The sequence below is a fragment of the Chiloscyllium plagiosum genome, chromosome 17 (genome assembly GCF_004010195.1).
Source record: "Chiloscyllium plagiosum isolate BGI_BamShark_2017 chromosome 17, ASM401019v2, whole genome shotgun sequence".
Classification (NCBI taxonomy): Eukaryota; Metazoa; Chordata; class Chondrichthyes; order Orectolobiformes; family Hemiscylliidae; genus Chiloscyllium; species Chiloscyllium plagiosum.
Genome location: NC_057726.1, coordinates 66,488,884 through 66,504,796, shown reverse-complemented (window position 1 = coordinate 66,504,796; position 15,913 = coordinate 66,488,884). Strand labels below are relative to the sequence as shown.

The 15,913-nt window shown below is 42.2% G+C and overlaps 2 long non-coding RNA genes across 2 annotated transcripts in view; both read right to left on the bottom strand.

The window, feature by feature from the left end:
• The window catches only part of LOC122558585, a 77,082-nt gene extending 69,029 nt beyond the window's left edge, over positions 1-8,053 (bottom strand). Inside the window, exons 1-2 of the long non-coding RNA XR_006314192.1 lie at positions 7,973-8,053; positions 6,516-6,717 (exon numbers count right to left, since the gene is read on the bottom strand). This is a non-coding gene — a long non-coding RNA (uncharacterized LOC122558585). The remainder of the gene's footprint in view (positions 1-6,515; positions 6,718-7,972) is intronic.
• Positions 8,054-11,096: 3,043 nt separating this feature from the next.
• The window catches only part of LOC122558582, a 21,028-nt gene continuing 16,211 nt past the window's right edge, over positions 11,097-15,913 (bottom strand). The window contains exon 2 of the long non-coding RNA XR_006314187.1: positions 11,097-12,106. This is a non-coding gene — a long non-coding RNA (uncharacterized LOC122558582). The remainder of the gene's footprint in view (positions 12,107-15,913) is intronic.

Sequence of the window (15,913 nt, the reverse complement as noted above, 5' to 3'; positions counted from 1 at the left end):
AGAACCGGGCAGTGCGGGGTTCCCGGACTGTGAGGTTGGAAGCTGTGGGTGGGAGATCTACTGAGGTGATGAGGTTCTGTTCCCCTCGGGGTTCTGGGGGTTGGGGATAGTGACAGTGGGGTCTGTGGGGGGCGTGTCAGCAGAATGCAGGTGAGTGGCGCTGGTGGGGGCGGAAGTGGTGGCAGACACGGCAGTAGGGGTGGCGGAAGTCACTGAGCGTGTGGCATCGGCGATGATGTGAGGGCCGGAAGCGGCTGTGGGAGTGGCCATGATGGGGGCAGAAGTGACATCATCAATCAGCGTGGGGGTGGTAGCTGCATCAGCCGCATGGCTAATGGTGTTTCCAAGGCCAGGGGAATCTTCTGGAATGTTCGAGGATTTATATTAGGTTGAGAGAAGGTGAGTCATGGCTTGAAGCCTGGAATGAGTGAGTTGTCTTCCAAGAAAAGACTGAACTGACTGGGTTTGTTTCCATTGGATTTCTTGCTTTCTTGAAAAAAAACCTGCAGATCTGACTAGAGTTAATATTTATTGCCCAGCCAATCTGAAAGATTAGTTGATACTGTCCTATCCAACAAAATAGGATGGTCCAAACATGATAATTAAAGATCGCATAGGGATTAGAAATAAACTGATAAATTAATGGTAGCAGCCACCAGTAATCCTGTCATATAATGCTTACTTACCAATAACCCTCTCATAATTGCTTTGTTCAAGTTTCACAAGAACCACATAGCTCCAAAGAACAGGTGCGAGAAACCATCCTCAGCATCAAAGTAGCATTTAGTATAGACAGCACCTTCCAAACTCACAGCCACTTCCAACTTGAAGGACAAGGGCAGAACAGATATGGGCAGGACCATCAACTGCAAGTTCACCTCCAAGCCAGTCACCCTCCTGACTTGGGAATATATCACTGTTTCTTCAGTGATACCAGGTCAAACTCCTGGAATTTCCTCCCAAAGGGCATTGTTGGTCTACCAACAGCATATGGACTGCAATGGTTCAAGAAGGTAACTTCCTGAAGAAGGGCTTATGCCTGAAATGTCGATTCTCCTGCTCCTCAGATGCTGCCTGGAATGCTGCGCTTTTCTAGCACCACACTTTTCAATTTCAAGAAGGTAACTCACAACCACTTTCTCAACAGCAACTCGGGATGGGCAATAAATATACTGGAGAAGAAGTTCATTAAAACAGAAACCAATGGGCGACAGCGTTTCAAGAGAAAAATGTCCATTGGTTGGAATCATTCATTCCTGCTGCTCCCATACTTCCAGGGTCACCAAAGATTAGAAACTGAACTGGACCATCAAGAGCAGAGCAGTAAATGGCTAGCAGCATGTGACCAGCCCCCAGACACCACTGTTTTTGCATCATCTTAAGTCAGACTAAGTTCAAGTGTGGGACAGGATACACATCATTTTAAGAAATTCAATTTAAAAGAAACTCAACATTACCCAGAACAAATTCAGTCACCTGATCAGGGCTTCTGCTCTTGTAGTCAATATTCATTACCTCTCGTACGAATGCACAACATATTGTGGCAATGCTGCTTCTTTAACAAGCATGTGTTGCCCTTGGTTTCTTTCAAAAGTGTTGCAAGAGGCAGAGTTGCCAAAATGGTAAAAATAAGGACTGCAGATGCTGGAAACCAGAGTCTAAATTAGAGTAGTGCTGGAAAAGCACTGCAGGTCAGGCAGCATCCGAGGTGCAGGAAAATTGATGTTTTGGGCAAAAGCCCTTCATCAGGAATAGAGCTATACATTTTCCTGCTCCTCGGATGCTGCCTGACCTGCTGTGCTTTTCCAGCACCACTCTGATATAGAGTTGCCAAAATGGCTGGGTTCATCTACTTGAAGCAGCTTTTAGGTTTAAAAAAAGCACTTGTACAATGAAGGGAATGGCCAGTTCTCGCAGCTCAACTTTCCTCTGTGAACAGGCTGGGGCTGTTTTCCCTGGAGGTTCGGAGGCTGAGGGGTGGCCTTATAGAGGCTTACAAAATTATGAGGGGCATGGATAGGGTAAATAGGCAAAGTCTTTTTCCTGGGGTCAGGGAGTAGATTGGGTTGGGATATCTGGTCGGCATGGACGGGTTGGACCGAAGGGTCTGTTTCCGTGCTGTACATCTCTATGACTCTATTGTTAGGTTTGATTTTAGCGAGCAGTCAGTTTTCAAGCTGCTGAACCAAAAGAAATGTTTTGAAGGGGTCCGGTCTTATCTATAACAGTATATACTACAGTCAATCTTCAACATTCTTTACAATTCACCAAGAGCATTTACTAAGCAACTCCCTCTCCTGCAACCAGTTCCAAAAAACAGCAAAAGCACGTATACCCAACTGAAGGAGGTGAGCAGCACTTTTTTTTAAACACCACTATCTCCAAGTCTCTCACTGTACAGATTTAAACACTTCCTGCTATTCTTTCATGGAATAAAAACCTTGAATTCTTTAACTATCAAGGGCATGGTCAGTACTACCTTAAGGGAATGAGGATAGGAATTACATATAGCTTTGTCATTACTGCATATACCCAGACAACAGGTTAAAAATAGTATTTTTGTTAGAAAGGTAGCTTAAAAGTGTGACAAAGCAATTCTCAGTTTGTCATGTATGAAGAAACATGTTAGGCAAATGAATTTTCATGTTTGGTTTAAAGAAGAACTGGTCGTTCCTTTTTTTTTTGCTCATAGTCTTCATGTTCCAGTTGCCCCTTGCACATGCGTCTCACTTTCCACTTCTCTAACTTTGTTTCTGCATTTTTATATTGTCATCACCTTTCTTTTTGGATGCAACCAGTGATTGTTGTGTATGGAGCAGAAGGGTAAAAGAATTGCTTAAAACTGCAGGTCGTTGATGGTGACTGCAATAAATTTGGCTCAAGTCATCACTTATTACGTTCAAATCACAACCGCATTTACTCACTTTCCTTGCTCTTTCAGTTCTTTTCATGACCTGTTGCATAACTGATTCTCCCTCCCATTAGCTCCACTCACCACTTTGCCATCTATTCACTCCCCATCTCTTCTACATAACCAAGGCAGAGTTCAACAAGAGACTCTGTATTGATAGTAACAAAGGCAGCCAGGTGGACCTCAGAGCGTGAATTCCTGATTGGACTAGATTAACAGCCTCAGTCAGGAAGCCCTGTCTGACAGATATAAACAGGAGTGTCAGAGGTTCTGTTCACTCTGTGAACTGGCTCTGAGGAAGACAGGTCATTGTCAAGGACTTTCCACGTGTAAATTAAGTATGAGTTGGTGACAGAATACCGGCCTCTGTGGTGTTATTTCAGATTCCACTTTTTCTACTTCTCCTCCACTTCCTCGTTGCCATTTACTTATTGCTGAAAAAAGACAATTTTGTCAAAGCTTTGCACCTTATCGGACAATTTGCGAAAAAATTACCATTTAAGGGGAAAACACTAACAAATTTAAGAGCAGCATGGTGGGTCAGTAGTTAGCACTGCTACCTCAAAGCACTAGGCTCCCGAGTTCAATTCCAGCCTCAGATGAAAGATTGGTGAAGGCAGAGTAGTAGACATAATTTACTTGGACTACAGTAAAGCCTTTGACAAGATTCCATGATAGATTAATTAGTAACGTTAAGTCACATGGGATTCAGGGTGAGCTTGCCAACTGGATACAACAGCAGGAGACAGGGAGGTGGTAGAGGGTTGCTTTTCAACAGAGATTGGTTCTGGGTTCTCTTTTGTTTGTCATTTATACAAATCATTTAGATGAGAATATAGAAGGCATGGTTAGTAAGTTTGCAGATGACACCAAAATTGATCGCAAAAAGAAAACTTTCACTGTCTATTAAGTTTACAAAGGGATCTTGATCAAATGGGTCAATGGGATGAAAAGTGGCAGGTGGAGTTCAATTTGCATCAATGCAAGGCATTGCATTTTGGTTCATCAATAGGGCAGGACTTACACAATTAATGATAGGGCCTTAGATAGTGTTGTAGAACAGAGGGACCTAGGGGTTCAGGTATATTATTCTTAGATGTTTGTATCAGATATAGACGGGGTCATTAAAAAGTGTTTAGTACACTTGCATTCATTGCTTAGTCCTTTTGAGTACAGGAGTTAGGAAATCATTTTGATGTTATACAAAATATCGATGAGGCCTGTTCTGGTTGCCAGTTACCAGAAGGATATTATTAAGCTGGAAAGGTTCACCAGGATGTTGCTAGATATTGGGGTGGCACAATGGCTCAATGGTTAGCACTGATGCCTCACAGCGGCAGGGATGCGGGTTCGATTCCCACCTCAGGTGACCGTGTGGAGTTTGCACATTCTCCCCGTGTCTGCGTGGGTTAAAAAAGTGGACGGCACGGTGGCACAGTGGTTAGCACTGCTGCCTCATAGCGCCAGAGACCCGGGTTCAATTCCCGCCTCAGGCGACTGACTGTGTGGAGTTTGCACATTCTCCCCGTGTCTGCGTGGGTTTCCTCCGGGTGCTCCGGTTTCCTCCCACAGTCCAAAGATGTGCAGGTCAGGTGAATTGGCCATGCTAAAATTGCCCGTAGTGTTAGGTAGGGGGTAAATGTGGGGGTATGGGTGGGTTGCGCTTCGGCGGGGCGGTGTGGACTTGTTGGGCCGAAGGGCCTGTTTCCACACTGTAAGTAATCTAATCTAATCTAATATGTAAGGTTTGAGTTATAAAGGAAGTCTGGATCAGCTTGGACTCTCCTCACTGAAGCACAGGAGGTTGAGCGGTTAAAGAATTTTATTAAAACCATGCTGGATAAGAATATTCTTAATAGTTGATGTCTTTTCCCTAGGATGGGGGATTTCAAGTCATAGAGTCATAGAGATGTACAGCATGGAAACAGACCCTTCGGACCAACCCGTCCATGCCGACCAGATATCCCAACCCAATCTAGTCCCACCTGCCAGCACTCGGCCCATATCCCTCCAAATCCTTCCGATTCATATACCCAGTCAAATGCCTCTTAAATGTTGCAACTGTACCAGCCTCCACCACTTCCACTGGCAGCTCATTCCATACATGTACCACCCTCTGCGTGAAAATGTTGCTCCTTAGGTCTCTTTTATATCTTTGCCCTCTCACCCTAACCTATGCCCTCTAGTTCTGGACTCCCCCACCCCAGGGAAAAGACTTTGTCTATTCCATGACCCTCATAATTTTGTAAACCTCTATAAGGTCACCTCTCAGCCTCCGATGCTCCAGGGAAAACAGCCCCAGCCTGTTCAGCCTCTCCCTGGAGCTCAGATCCTCTAACCCTGGCAACATCCTTGTTAATCTTTTCTGAACCCTTTCAAGTTTCACAACATCTTTCCGATAGGAAGGAGACCAGAATTGCACGTAATATTCCAACAGTGGCCTAACCAATGTCCTGTACAGCCGCAACATGACCTCCCGACTCCTGTACTCAATACTCTGACCAATAAAGGAAAGCATACCAAACGCCTTCTTCACTATCCTATCTACTTGCGATTTCACTTTCAAGGACCTATGAACCTGCACTCCAAGGTCTCTTTGTTCAGTAACACTCCCTAGGACCTTACCATTAAGTCTATAAGGTACACTGCAGAAGTTCACCAAGATTCTTTAGACAGCACCTTCTAAACCCACCACCATTACAATTAGAAGAACAAAGGTGGTAAAATACACAGAAACATTACTTCCTGAAAATTCTCCAAAACATGCACAACCAGACTTGGAAATATATCACCATTCCTTCAGTGTCATTGTGTCAACAGCCTGGAACTCCCTCCTTAAAGCCACTGTGGGTGTATGTACACTAAATAGATTGCAGCTGTTCAAGAAGGCAGTTCATCACAACTTACACAAAGAAAACTGGAATGGGCAATCAATGCTGGCCAGGTTAGCAATAGCCACATCCCATGAGAGAACAAAACAAAATGTTATACAAGGAAATGATCAGAGATAGCCTTAACTGTGATTGACACAAGTAGCAATGGGCTGTGAGCAGCCAAGGTCAGGGATATGGCCATGAATTTAGGTTGGGTACATTTATGGAGTGAGAAATTAAAAGATGAAGAAGAGCAGTAAAATCAGGAAGAATTGAAAGAGGAAGTTGAAAATCACCATGGATGGGAAGTCAGGTAGCTTGTATGCCCAAAGGCAAAAGTGAAGGTATCTCAGTGAGAAAACGTTTTAGCTTGGATGAGCAGTGGAGAACTAGAATTTTAAATATGACATAAGAACAAATAGTTAGCTATAGAGTGTCTAGAAAAGTAGATAGGTGCTTTGTACGTGCATCAACATTCACAAACCATGCTATATCTGACTTGAGAGTTGTTGATGATAACTAACTGTGAAAGTATTCCATTCACCCGCAACACCACACTTAAACTTACATTTCTACATATAGTACTGTGGAATAATCAAATTCAATTCACAGTGGGCACCTTGCAAGTCAAGAAAAATAACTTGATTAACATTACAACATTGACCTCTAAATATGATTAAGTAGGAATACAGTTCATGTCTAGATTTTTATGCCCATCCTACCCCACTTACCTCTTTGAAAAGCATAAATACTATCCTTGTATTGGCAGGTGAGGGCAATGACAGTCCAGTCCATGCTTTTTGTTTGGTTGCTAGAATTCTGCTGCTCTGCAGCCAAATTCTCACCATGTTGTCTGTCCACTTTGTTTGCCATTCCTTTATTTAGATCTCTTCAACTTATGCCATTTGGTTGGTTTTCAGAAACGTCACGTTGCTGCCAAGAAACAAAGTAACTTTATCATTATTTGTTGACTTGAGGCAATGTGTAGTACAAAAATTCCCAAAATCTTTTAGGTTGAAGGACCTTTCCCCACATGGAGTAAAGGACTGTAGGGCTGCTCTTTCAATAAAGAGACACGACTGGTGGTTTAACCTGAGGGTCACCATGTCTCAAACAAGGTGGTGAAAGTGGGACCTTAGCAGATACAGGAAGTGAACACACATTGTTGGCATCACTCTGCATTACAAATCAGCTGTCCAGCCAACTGAGATAATCGACCCAAAACTGAGATGAAGTAGTACCCCCTCATAAACACTCCATTTAAATTTTAATCCCATATAATACCTTCAAATGGAAGTGCTGCATTCTGATTGCTTTATTAATACTATTCAGAAAAACTGGTACGTGTGTACAGATATGGACTGCACAATAGCTCAGTGGTTAGCACTGCTGCCTCACAGCACTTGGACCTGGGTTCGATTCCAGCGACTGTCTGTGTGGAGTTTGCACACTGTCTGCATGGGTTTCCTCCGGGTGCTCCAGTTTCCTCCCACAGTCCAAAGATGTGTAGGTTAAATGAATTGGCCATGCTAAATTGTTCCATAGTGTTCAGGGATGTTTAGGCTCAGTTCATTAGTCAGGGGGAATGTAGACTAACAGAGGAATGGGTCTGGGTTGGATACTCTTCGGAGGGTCGGTATTGGCTTGTTGGGCCAAATGGCCTGTTTCCACACTGTAGGGATTACTATTACTATGACTATGATATCAGTGAGTTAAGTGTGCAAGGTTATTCCGGCATGTTACCCTGCTCGAAGAGGCAGCCAACTTACATTGACCTGCAAATGCAGCAACTGTTCCCTGTTCCCACCCCTCAGCTCACAAAATCCCTAAAAGCCTACACTGGTTCCAGACCCACAGCAATGTGGTTGACTCTTAACTGCCCTCTGGACAATTAGAGATGAGCAATAAATGCAGAACACTGCAGAACACCCACTGAAGCAAAAGGTGCAAATAAAGCATGACAAGTTTTCCTGGACACTTTTGATTACAACTGTGGATAAAGATCACAGAGAGTGCTCTCAGATGCACTGAATTTAATATAATAGTCTATTATACTAGACGAGTCACCTCCAATGGTAGCTGAATCAACAATAGTACAATTTTAAAGTGAAATAACTGAAATCCCTTTGTCTACTTCCCTCATATTCTACATTAAAATAAACAAAATTGGATTGAAGAAAGAAGTCACCTGTTTTTCTCCCATGTATCAGAATGAAAAGTTAAGTTAGAAATCTCACAGATGGATGTCATAAGTCTTGTGCCATTCTAGCTGTCAACAAACCACAAGTGGAGACAAGTAGTTGGCTTCAAAACTATTATCTTTGAAACTTGAACATCAGCATTAAAGGCATACTCTTTCTCAGATCATGAAGATCTCAAGTTCAATTACTACCTGTTATATACTTCTCAATTATGATATTGTGAAAAATACCATCAGGACCTTTGGTTAAAAAAAGGACTTTATGTTAACATTTTAACAGGTGCACACATCTATACTAAATAGAAACAGGAAATGCTGAAAATACTGAGCAGCAACATCAGTGGAATCAGAAACAGAGTTTCAGAATTCATAGCCATGATCTTCCAGGATCCTTGGAAGACACAAAGCATGGATTATGAAGGAACTGCCAACATTGTTTCATTTCCAGTGGGTAATCACCCTGCATCCAGAACTCATCACAGATGATTTGCCCATACTTATTTGGAATGTCACCCAGATAATGATAGAAGAAATTAAATATGATTTCCCCCCTCGTACATCCATGCAAATTTGATCCAATCTTGTCACTGTTTTCCAAGTGCTCTAATATTAAATCTTTTATAATGGAGCCTGGCATTTCCCTACTACTAACACCAGACTGAAGGTCTATCATCTGTTTACCATCACTTTTTTTTTACAATAAAAAGTGGGATTACAATAGACACTCTCCGATGTACAAGAGCTGTTACAAAGTTTAATTAAACTTGAAAAATGACCCACCAAAAGATAACAGAGGAGCAAGGTGATAATGAGAGGAAAGATTGTATAATAGTCTTTATCAGAGGGACAAAGTATTTGACAAACTAACAGGTTAAAATGCAGACAAGCTACCAGCACCTGATCGCCTGCATCAAAGAAAGTGGCTGCAGAGATGGTGGAGGAATTAATCAAAACATTTAGAATTCACAGAGGATTCTAGAAGATTGGAAAACTACTAATGTGACACTCCTGTTCAAGAAGGGTGGGAGATAGAAAGCAGAAAACCATCGGCCAGTCAGCCTACTATCTGACATCAGTTCCAAAGAAGACTCGCACTGGACTCCACGCAGGAGTCTGTTTCGCAAACCTGCTGAAATTTCTCTAGCATTTCAGTTTATTTCAGATTTTGAGTATTGTAGTATTTTGCTTTATTTAAAGACGTTGTTGGGAAAATGCTAGATTCCATTATTTAGGAAATAATGGCAGGGCATTTGTGAAAGCTTAATACAATCAAAAAGAATCAATATGGTCTTGTGAAAGGCAAATCACATTTGACAATTTTTTTAGTGCTCTTTGAGTATGTAACAAGCCAAGTTTATAAAGAGGAAAAGGTGGATGTAGTGTACTTGGATTTTCAGAAGGCATTCAGGAATGTTATTTCACAAGATAGGAGCTTACGTATTGAGGTAATGTTATTAACATAGATTAACAGTTCATTAAAACACAGATACAGAGTTGGAATTAATGGGTCTTTTTCAGATTGAAAAGACATAACCTGTAAAATGCCACAAGGACTGGTCTGGTCTACCATCCACTCTTTAAAGAGGAAGTGTGTTGACATCTATGCTGAGCTAGCACAAAAAGAGGAATTGGGGCCTGGGCCAGCTCAGCCATGATCTGGTTTGCCCTATCATTCATCATTAGGGACCAAATGGCCGACTTCTGGTCCCTTTTGATTATGTTCCTGTGCCAGATTTCCTGCTGAGGAAATGACAGGATGTCTCCACAATTAAAAGCCTGTCAAATCTTTGTAGGTAGCTTTACCACTGCCCATAAAATCCAATTTGCTTCTCGCTCCAAAGAAGAAACTTGACCTGTGAAATATCTCCAGAATGTTTTCTTTTCAGAATTGCAATACTTTGCTTCAGTCTACTTTCATGACTTTTTAAAAAATTATTCCCAATGATGAAGTTACTGAATGTTATTTTACCTCCAAAGAGCAAATAATAAATGATTTATTAGTTTTTCTGATCATAATGATACCATTACCCATGTGATGGAAAGCCCTTTAATCTGTGCCTGTAAAGAAAGGGATAAGAATTGAAAACTTTTAGAAGCAGAATGCTGCTTAGGCAGTCAGCTAATGGGCATCTTAATGTAGCTAAGTCAGCAACATTCCTTGATGCAGCAAGATGTATGTTATCCATTGATGCACAAGAAACTAGCCATGGTAATTATGGCATTAAAGATCTTGGATTCCTCAATACAACTCGCGACTATGCACAAATATTATGGTCACAGGCACATCAATGTCACAAATGGTATTAAGCCATTAAGTTACAGAGTGGCATGCTTTCCATTGAGTATCATGGTTTAAGAGATCAGAGCCAAGGTGGAGATCTTTACACCCTCAGGCTGCGTACTATGGTACAGCAATGATATCAAGAGTACATTTCTTAAAGGCGTATTGACATACTGTATTGCATACTGACAATGAGATATAACAACTGTTCCAGGTTCAAGTCTCACTCCAGGATTTAGGACAGTATGAGTCCTCAGAAAACGTCTCACCTTCATCCCAATACACCCCCGGGTCAACGAGTTCTGTAACATCTGCAATATTGAACTTTTCTTACCCCACCTCCACGCTTACCTTTTCAATGGTGACTCCCACCAACCCTCTGAAGACCCCTTTCTCCTGCCTCCAACATACTCCTTCCTCTTGAACACCCCGTGCTGATCTCTTACCCTCTTTCGACTTCTTTATCTCCAAATGCCGTTGCAACATTGACCACCTCAACTTGTCCACCCGCCACTCCAACCCCAACCTCACCATCAAACCAGCTGATGGTAGGGGTGCAAAGTTAAAGTTACATTGACCTCTACCTCGCCGATGCCAGACACCACTCAATGACACCTCCTCCTACCGCCCCAACACTTCCCAGCATTTTCCAAGCGAGAAGAAACTTGTGAAGCTATGCAAAATAAACAGTTAGATGACAAAGAACTGCAAAGCAGAGATCTTATGCATTGCCTAGGAGCTAAGAGTTGAGAGGAGTTAGTCTGTATCAATCAAGATGTGGAGGTATTGGAATGGGGTGGACAAAATCTAAAATACCACATGACACAGGAATATAGTCCAACAGGTTTATTTGAAACTGCAAGCTTTTAGAGCCCTTGCTCCTTCCTCAGAAAGAATACATCAAACACAGAATGTATAAGTAAAAGATCAAAGGCTCATACAACTTTTGCGAATCTTTTGAAAAAACCTGGATGGCTATTAAGTCTTTAATCAGTTAGAATGGAGATACAGATTTCATTTCATTAATATGTAAATCCCAGAATTTCTTTCAAGTCACTGACCCCATGATAACTCCAGATATTATCAGAATAAAGGTGACACTCAGGTCAGACAATGTATTTTAGGTGTAAGGCCATGTTTCAAGTTGTTCGTATCTGTCAGACTGGTTTTATGACTGACTGTGTACATATTGTGCGCTTTTTGAACAAAATAGAATGTATCTGCAAATACAAAGCTGCAAATGCAAATTCACTCCATATATGTCAGTGTGTTGGGGGGCATGCATGTTTGTGTGAGGAAGAGGGAGGGAGTGCATGTGCATGTATGCGCGTGTGCGAGACAGAGGGGGAGTTTTGTGAGTGCTTTTGAAAGAGAGACAGTGTGCACTTCAAAAGAAGTGTGAATGAGTGTGAGGAGGTATGTGTGTGTGAGAGCATACCTGAATGTGTGCAAAAGTGTATGTGCTCAAGAGAGTGCATGCACAAGTGCAAGTAAGTATATGCCTGTGAAACCGTGTGAGTGCAAGTGTGTATATGTGTGTGTGTAGTGTAGTGGGGTCATCTGCAGTGTGATATGAATTCACGATCCCGGTCGAGTCCATCCTCATGGGATCGAACATGGCTATCAGCCTCTGTTCGTCAACTCTACACTGTTGCGTGTCCTGAAGTCCGCCTTAGAGGACATTTATCCAAAGCTTTGAGGCTGATTGTCCTTGACTGCTGAAGTGTTCCCCCACTGGAATGGATAACCCCTGTCTGGTAATTATTGCAAGGCGTCCATTCATCTGTCGTCATACCATCTGCTTGGTTTCGCCAATATACCATGCCTCGGGGAATCCTTGCCTGCAGCGAATGAGATAGAAATGTTGGCTGAGTCACATGAGTACCTGCCATGCATGTGGTGGGTGGTGTTCACACGCCTAATGGTAGTATCATGTCTATGCTTTGATATGTCTTGCACTGGTTGCCATGACAGGATTGTATGGTGTTGTGATTAATGTTGTCTTTAAGGTATATTGGTAAAACCAAACAAACGCTACGATAACGGATGAATGGACTTTGTACAACAATTTAACTGATTAAAGGCTTAACAGCCATCTAGATTTGTTCAACACATTTGCATAAGTTGTATGACTCTTTGACCTTGTACTTATAAAATTAGCTTAGATAATTAGATTACTTACAGTGTGGAAACAGGCCCTTCGGAATGTCGGTGTGGACTTGTTGGGCCGAAGAGCAACCCACCCAGACCCACTCTCCTACATTTACCCCTTCACCTAACACTACAGGCAATTTAGCATGGCCAATTCACCTAACCTGCACATTTTTGGACTGTGGAAGGAAACCGGAGCACCCAGAGGAAACCCAGGCAGACACGGGAAAAATGTGCAAACTCCACACAGACAGTTGCCTGAGGTGGGAATTGAACCCAGGTCTCTGGCGCTGTGAGGCAGCATTGCTAACCACTGTGCCACCCGTGCTGCCCTGTGTCCGATGTATCCTCTCTCACTAGCTGTCTGAGAAGGAGTGGGAGCTCCAAAAGCTTGCGGTTTAAAATAAACCTGTTGGACCTAAATCTGGTGTTGTGATTTTTGACTGTCTCAATCAAGTAAGATGTCTCAATCAATGAAGTAGGATGGTTGGCATGTTCATTACTTTCATGTTAATGTGAGCTAAGATACAATGATCATAGTTATGTACACCTTACTGTGATATAAAACTTCTTTACAATTCAAACCATGCTTAGCCTCATCCAATCTTAAACTTGGTCAACTGCTGGAGAGGTTGATGAATAATATATGCTAGAAAAGCTCAGATATCAATTTTGGATTATGAGAAGGTCTTATCACTACACTTTTGAGTCGAGCTATTTTATAAAGTAGATGTAAGGCAGTGTGGGATAATTCACATTAAAAAAAACCTTTACAGGTGAGAGAGAGCGAGGCCAGTAAACAAAAAATGGCTTTGACAGCTGATTTGTATTCATTAAAATTTAATTAGCTCCTGAAGGGTGACTACTATTGATTCCTACAACAACAGGATGGGATTGGAAACCAAACTGACTTTCTGCTCCAGATTATTAGTCAATTACCCTGTTAATCAAGAACAGTCACAGTTACATTGCAAATTTGCTTCTCCACAACCCCAATATAACTTCCTCCTTTTCAGTTTCACACAGGACAATGAATGGAAGAATGTCAAGCCTAGAACAATGGAGGCAAATAATGACACTCATTCATTCATCACCGCCTTGGTACAACTCACCATCTTTATCCTTCAGCTGAGTTTTTTTCTTCCAGTACAGTTACCTGGCTGAGAAAGGCAAAACAAGAGCCCATCTTGGTCCCTGGATTAAATTTTCAGTCCAAGACCTGCTCCAGCTGCAAATCTCCCAGGTGAAATTCAATAGTGGCAAACTGAATAATGCTACCACGTATAGTTATCATAAAGATTGAATTTTATTTTATATTAGCCTTCAAAACAGATCTATCCTTCAATGATACAAGTCATTCTTATAATTCTTGTATTCAGCAGTGAAACAAGTTATTGTTATTGTCACCCAACTGTCACTTGCATAATTCTATTGGTAAAAGGTTGAATTAAATTATCTTAATTCACAGGATGTGACTGTGGATGGCAAGATCAGCATTTGATATGTCCTTCTTTAATTACCCACAAAGGGGATGGCAAGCTGTATTCCTAAATTGCTGCTGTCCATACGGTGAAGACACTCCCAGAGTGCAGTTAAGAATGGAGTTGCAGTATTTTGTCCAAATGTAAAGGAACAATGACACATTTCCAAATCTTGGAGAGAATTTTGAAGGTGACAGTTTCATCCATATGGATGAAACTGTCACCATGCTCTTCCAGATAATAGTCTATGGATTTAGTAGTTGCTCAGCATATCTTAAAGATAGCACACACTGCAGTCATAATTACCAGAAAAAATATGGGGCGGCATGGTGGTACAGTGGTTAGCACTACTGCCTCACAGCGCCAGAGACCCAGGTTCAATTCCCACCTCAGGCAAGTGTCTGTGTGGAGTCTGCACATTCTCCCCGAGTCTGCGTGGGTTTCCTCCGGGTGCTTCGGTTTCCTCCCACAGTCCAAAGATGTGCAGGTCAGGTGAATTGGCCATGCTAAATTGCCCGTAGTGTTAGGTAAGGGGTTAATGTATGGTGGGTTGCGCTTCGGCGGGGCAGTGTGGACTTGTTGGGCCGAAGGGCCTGTTTCCCCACTGTAAGTAATCTAATCTAAAAGGGAATTAATCTTTAAGGTGGTGAATGGGATACCAATCAAGTGGATGCTTAGTCTCAAGAGATCAATTTTTTTTTAAAGAGTTGTTCTCACAAAGGTAACAAGAGAGCATTCCATCACATTTCAGGCAATTGTCTTGCATTTGATGGAGTGGCTTGCGCAGTCAGGTCCTCAGTAATGCACAGCAGAATACTGAGTCTCTGACTTATTTTTGAAGTCACAATATCACAAACATTCAGTGAGATTACTGCTTAACACTTAAATTTTGGAAATTGATGCGATTTGGTTCAAGGGAGGTCATGCTTTTCTGGCCTGTTACAAAAGGGATTTAAGAGAGAGAGCCAAAGACTAAAAGACCTACAATTTAAAATTTAGAGACATTAATTAGGTACACAGGCAGGCAATTCGACAACTTTTAAACTGTTTTGCCCTAAATAGGGAAGTGGTAGCATAGTGGTAATGTCACTGTACGACCAACCTGGAACACAGGCCAACCTTGTGAGTTCAAATCCCAGCATAGTAGACAGTGAAGCTGAAATTCAATAAAATCTGGAACAGGGAGCCACTGTGTAATCATTGAGGAGAAAGTGAGGTCTGCAGATGCTGGAGATCAGAGCTGAAAATGTGTTGCTGGAAAAGCGCAGCAGGTCAGGCAGCATCCTGAAGAAGGGCTTATGCCCAAAACATCGATTCTCCTGTTCCCTGGATGCTGCCTGACCTGCTACGCTTTTTCAGCACTGTGTAACAATTGTCAACTATCACACCACTTCAGCTAGACATTTCAGACTTTATCTGTGGTCAAGGACAGGGTGGTGTGACTGTGGAGAAGCAAGTATGGGGATCGATAAGGTACCAATGAAGGAGATTCAGGCCTTGCAAACTCAACAGTTTCATGTTCTGCAATTTGAGTGGTTAAGAAGGAAGGTGAATAAACTGATCACAGTCCCATACAGAAAGGAAATACAGATGAACCTCGATTATCCGAAAATCGGATTATTCGAAGGAGATCTCGAGATCCCAATAGAAACATTACATCAAAAATGTGTTTCCAATACCAATCGCGTCTTTTGTTTACAGTGATTAAAAGTGATCTCGGCTTACTGAAATGCTGCCAAGAACAGTCCTGGACAACGATGGGAGCCCAGGCACCATCTCCAAATGACTGACCTCCCGATCTCCCTCTCTCCCCCCCAACACTTTCCCTGGAGTTCTACACAGGAGTGTAACCTAAATCCCCCCTTCCTCAGATAATTTCTCTAACATTGTCCTGTACAGATAAAGGTGCAACCTGTCAAAAGGTTGCAGTAAACATTTGTGTGTGTATGTGCACGCACACGCTATTTGGAGACTCACCCCCAAAAGGCAGCAGGAGCAGTAGCATCTTGTGTCGGA